Here is a 6,000-nt window from a genome sequence, read left to right as displayed (position 1 = left end):
CAATAAAGTGAGATGAGCACCGCAACCCCAGAGTTGGCCACAACTGGACCTAATGGTCAGGGGGTCCCTTTACCTTTAACTTTTATAAATTTTTGCTAACTTACCGGGAGTCAAATACCACTGACATCTTTTCAGTGGTACCTCGGGTTACAGACGCTTCAGGTTACAGACTCCATTAACCCAGAAATAGTACCTCAAGTTAAGAACTTTGCTTCAGGATGAGAACAGAAATCGGACTCCAGCGGTGCGGCGGCAGTGGGAGGCTCCATTAGCTAAAGTGGTGCTTCAGGTTAAGAACTGTTTCAGGTTAAGAACGGACCTCTGGAACAAATTAAGTTCTTAACCCGAGGTACCACTGTATCTCCATCCTGGGCAGACATTAGGAAGGCTGACTTACATTCATCCGACTGCTGGTGATAGGAAAACCTCTGACCTGGAGGCAGATTGTGGTCCTCTGTCTGACCCCTAGGGCTCTCTCACCAAGCTATGCTCCCTCTCCAGACCACACTAGCATCAGCCCTGTTCTGCTAACCTCAAGTGCTTTCACTTGGTGTGAATGTGTGCCCTAGACCAGGGATAACGCCTGTGGCTTACCTTGATAGTAAGATGGGAGAGGGAGTAGACTATGCCAAAATCTCGGGCTTCTAGCATAGCTGAAATGTAGCCTACAGTACACAGCTGACAATCACATTGTGTCCCACCCACTTTTGCCTCTCACATCCCCTTCACCTGTGGGATGTGCTCCCCAGAAGGTTACTTCCAAGGGAATTTGGTCCTCAGGTTGAAAAACATTCCCTACCCCTTGGATTAGGAGCTGGAGCTGCTTCTGAACTTCAGTTTAGGAGAAATCTGGCAAACAATGGGTGGGATTTGTTGGGGCCACAAGCTGAATGTGAAACCGACCCTTAATTAATTAATTAATTAATTAAACCCCACCCATCTGGCTGAGTTTCCCCAGCTACTCTGGGCGGCTCCCAATCAAGTGTTAAAAACAATACAGCATTAAATATTAAAAACTTCCCTAAACAAGGCTGCCTTCAGATGTCTTTTAAAGATAAGGTAGCTGCTTATTTCCTTCACATCTGAAGGGAGGGCGTTCCACAGGGCGGGCGCCACTACCGAGAAGGCCCTCTGTCTGGTTCCCTGTAACCTCACTTCTCGCAATGAGGGAACCGCCAGAAGGCCCTCGGCGCTGGATCTCAGTGTCCGGGCTGAACGATGGGGGTGGAGATGCTCCTTCAGGTATACAGGATTGAGGCCGTTTAGAGCTTTAAAAGTCAGCACCAACACTTTGAATTGTGCTTGGAAACGTACTGGGAGCCAATGCAGATCTCTCAGGACCAGTGTTATGTGATCCCGGCGGCCACTCCCAGTCACCAGTATAGGCCCTGATGACTTTCTTGATCTTTACTGGTCAAATGGTAGTTCTATTAATTGGTCTTCAAAGATTTTGGTGACAGTAATGCAGAAAGTCAAAATAAATTTAAGGAAAGAACTCCTGGGCAGCAAGTTCTTTTCATGTAATAGACATCACTTAACTTTCCCATGCTGCCACCACCACAAAGGCTCTGCTCCTCCCTGCCCGGAATATATGTGTGTTTGTATGTACCTTGCAGATAAGAGGGAGGGGATAAATTAAGAGCATGAGACTCTTAATCTCAGAGTCCTGGGTTCGAGCCCCACCTTAGGCAAAAGATTCCTGCTTTGCAAGGGCTGGACTAAATGACTCTTGTGGCCCCTTCTATGACATTACCTCTCCACATGCCTGTATATCGGTGTCATAGTATCAGTTGTGCAGTAGATCTGAAGGGGTCCTCATTCAGAAGGAATGGGGGCTACTTGCTCATGATAAATAGTCTAATGCGCTGTGCAACATGCATGCATATTTCAAATTGGCATGTACTAAAGGCTGTGTGAATTTGCTCTCAAGTGGTTTGTGATTAGCTGCCTTTTTTATTATTATTTTGCAAAGCAGGTATACCACCACATGGAGTCACTGCTTCACTGATTTTTCTTAGTTCCCCATCCCAGCACAAACAGCTGCCGAAAAAGGTGACAGGCAGCCTCTAGAGATATTGTGACATATCATTTTGCAAGTCGTAAAACCATTAGTATACTGTAATGAATAAAGTGGGGGTGGGGGAGAGAAGTAGGAAATATATATCCTAGACATTTTGAAACTGTGGAGAACAATGGTTCTGTTGAAAAAACCTCATTCATCAAGAAGCAATAAATTTGCTGACTAGAAAGTACCATTCTGTTGTCTCACTCTAATGAGGTCTTAGTTACATTACATTGTAAAATGGCTCTGTAGAAATAAATATTAAAGAATAAGATGAAAGGGGAGGATTAAAGATGAGGAATGTTGACTTCTGTAATAGGAATTGTATACTGTATACAGAAAGCACTGTCTAGATCATGAAGTCACCGAAAACTATATTGAAATTTAGAAGCAGGAGTGCAGGGGGAATAGCTTGTTACTTGAGTTTCTGTTGGTACAAAAATATAGAGAGAAAGGAGATGCCAAGATCCAGGTTTGGAGCAAGTACTTTTTGGTGAGAGAACCCCAGCAGAGATTTAAAATCACAAAATATGCAGCAAATAAAGCATGGAAATATAGGCTGTTAGACCTTTAACACACACCCTTCCAAGTCCCTTCCAAAGTTTCCCCCTTCCCCCAGCCTAGGAAAAGGCCACATATTTGGTACATTAAAAATGGCTTTAGTTAAAAACTCTTCAAAGGTCTGGGTCATGTGCTTTCCCCTACATAAGTCAGAAAAGTTGCACAGGCAGTGAAACTTAGCTTAGTTAAAAGGCAAAGGTAAAGGGACCCCTGACCATTAGGTCCAGTAGTGACCGACTCTGGGGTTGCCGCGCTCATCTCACTTTACTGGCCGAGAGAGCTAGTGTACAGCTTCCGGGTCATGTGGCCAGCATGACTAAGCTGCTTCTGGCGAACCAGAGCAGCGCACGGAAATGCCGGAGCGTTTATCTACTTGCACTTTGACGTGCTTTTGAACTGCTAGGTTGGCAGGAGCAGGGACTGAGCAACAGGAGCTCACCCCGTCGCGGGGATTCGAACCGCCAACCTTCTGATCGGCAAGTCCTAGGCTCTGTGGTTTAACCCACAGCGCCACTCGTGTCCTAAACCATAAAAGTTCCTAGATTATTGGTATAGGAACTCAAAAGTGGCTGGTAAGAGCCATGAAGCTGAGCTGGAGAAAACAGCTTAAACCTCTTCACACACTGAGCTTCTCAAATAGACTAGTGGGGTGAACAATAGGCTTGCTCACCTATTTCTTCCAACAGTTTCTGGTATCAACCCCTTAATTTGTTGATTAGATTTAAGCATGTTGGTTATATGAGGCTGGTTATCCCAAAGCTTCAGGGAAAGAAACATGAGTCTCATGGGTAGGTAGTAAAAAGTGTGACAAATGCTGACCTTTGGCAACCCTTAGTGCTCTGTCCCACAGCACAGCATGGCTAATATTGGGATAACTGGGTCAATTACCTATTGAAACCCTTTTTTATGCAGAGTAAGCAATATTTGGCTAGTGAATCTTGTTTAGAGAGTAGGCTTTACCTGTTGCATCCACAAACACAGAGATGGTTGTAGGTATGGGAATAATAAGGTTGTTTATTGCATTATAGAAATTGTAGAAAAGTTTCTAGTTCTAGTTTAACTAGACTAGAGAAACACAAGGCAGCCATGCTTGTGCCTTTGTTCTCTCACAGGATACTCATCTTGAGGTCCAAGAGAGAGAGAAGAGTAAGGAGGAGGAGTAAGTTGTAAACAAGACGCAAAATCAAAGATGCAAAGCCCAAATCAGTATTAGCAGGCTCTGAGTTGGGGGTGAAAGGGGTCTGATGGAAAGAGGCTGCTGCGCCATTTGCCATCAGTTTTCTTCTAAAAATCATCCTCTCACTGTTGACTTTTCACCTTGTGGTACCTCACGTTACATACGCTTCAGGTTACAGACTCCGCTAACCCAGAAATATTGCTTCAGGTTAAGAACTTTGCTTCAGGATGAGAACAGAAATCATGCTCTGGCGGTGCAGCGGCAGCAGGAGGCCCCATTAGCTAAAGTGGTGCTTCAGGTTAAGAACAGTTTCAGGTTAAGAACAGGCCTCCAGAACGAATTAAGTACGTAACCAGAGGTACCACTGTATAAGTGTACGTGGCTGTGTACACCCTCTCCTTCACTCTGAATCTAGTGTGCACGCACCGCTGGTGTGGGAAGTGATGTATGCACGACACCAGCCACAATCCATATCTATCTTGTGTCTTTCCTGTTGTTGCTGTTATGACATCCCGTGCTTTTATTGCATTCCCACCACTAACCAGCTTCTATCTAAACTGAGAAAAATAACAAGCTAGTTGATTTTTAAGGCAGCAATGGGTTACATAGCATGTGTCCATTATTAATTAATTTATATACAATTTACTTGCCAAAATGGCTTCCAAGCAGTTTACAAGTGTCAAACCGATTATAAATACATATCCACACATTGTTAAAATAAAACAGCTTCACTGAAACATTTAAATATCCATAATTACTGAAGTGTAGGTGGGTTCCACGAGGAAAGACACAGTGATAACAGCAAGAACCTTTATTGAACTAACAGAGCTGGACAACAGGGGCAAAGCCACTACTTATTTACATTTCTGAAAGCCTGGGCCACTCCCACTCCAAACGAGATTGACTGCCTAAACTTCCAAGCTGTGAATCATGACTCAGAGTTTAAGGGCCAATGGCAGAGGCCCAAATCCTGAAATGTTCTGTGACTGGATATCATGTATTCAATCAGAAAAACAGGGGCTCAGAATCCTTAGTCCAGACTCAAGCTCAGGCAAACACAGACCACTGAATACATAACAATTACCATGTACAATAAAGCGAAGGCCATTAAGACAGCATAACAATTATGTACCAGGAACATAAGACACTGCTTCGTAAGGAACTAGACACTGATCTATCTCGCTCAGGACTCAGCCACACCTCTGTTTGCCCCGCTGCTTTCTGCTGTGGAAACCTGTGATTTAGCACTGAACTGGAACAAACAGCAAGCGAGTTTCCCATGGATTGCTGTTTCTTCTGATTTGACACTAAAGAGCAGGTTTCCCCAAGGGAAAGCAGTGGGGTAGAGGCAAAACCTCTCAGACCCATGGCTAGAAAGCATGGGAGAAGCAGGAAACCACTCAGGCCCCCCATGCATTCTAGACACAGGGCAGGCCCTCAGCATTGCCTACAGTGTAGACCATTTGGTAGACCAGACTTGGGTCTCCAGCTGTTTTTGGACTACAGTTCCCATCTTCCCTGACCACTGGTCCTGCTAGCTAGGGGTGATGGGAGTTGTAGTCCAAAAACAGCTGGAGACCCATGTTTGGGAAACCCTGGTGTAGACTCTACACTGACTGCCAACAGGATTTCAGACAGGGGTCTATCTCAGACCTGCTTGCAGTTATTGGGGATTGAACCTGGAAAAAACATGTGTTCTGCCACTGAGATCCAGATTTCCCCCAGTGTGTGTGTATGATGGCTTCTGAAGCCTCCTTGAGTGATCGTTTCTCATCCCCTGAGGAAAGAGAGAAGGAAGATATAGGGTCCCTGTATCTTTTCCACCATCAATGAAAGATCAGCTTGCAGTGGATGATTTATTTTTCAGCTATAAATCATCCTCCCCATCCTGCTCTATGCTGTTTACATGCGAAGACCAACCACATCAGGTTGTGATTTGGGGTGGAGGAAGGATGTTTGGACAGAAGCTGATTAATGCCTACCACTTTGATTATTCAGCCTCTCTCCAACCAGCCTTCCTCCATGGAGACAAAAAACAATCCAACTCTACCATTCAAACTCCTGTACACTAGTATACATCCCAGTTTGTGCAGATATGATCTATGATTAATCAGACATACATATTTGCACAATAAGAACTGTCCTAATACTAATAATAATTGTTGGTTCTGAGTTGGTGCTCTTCTTTTCCTTTCCTTTT

The sequence above is a fragment of the Podarcis vaucheri genome, assembly GCF_965113315.1.
Source record: "Podarcis vaucheri genome assembly, chromosome: 12".
Lineage (NCBI taxonomy): Eukaryota > Metazoa > Chordata > Lepidosauria > Squamata > Lacertidae > Podarcis > Podarcis vaucheri.
The sequence above is the reverse complement of the archived record's forward strand: the minus strand, read 5'-3'. Positions refer to the sequence as shown.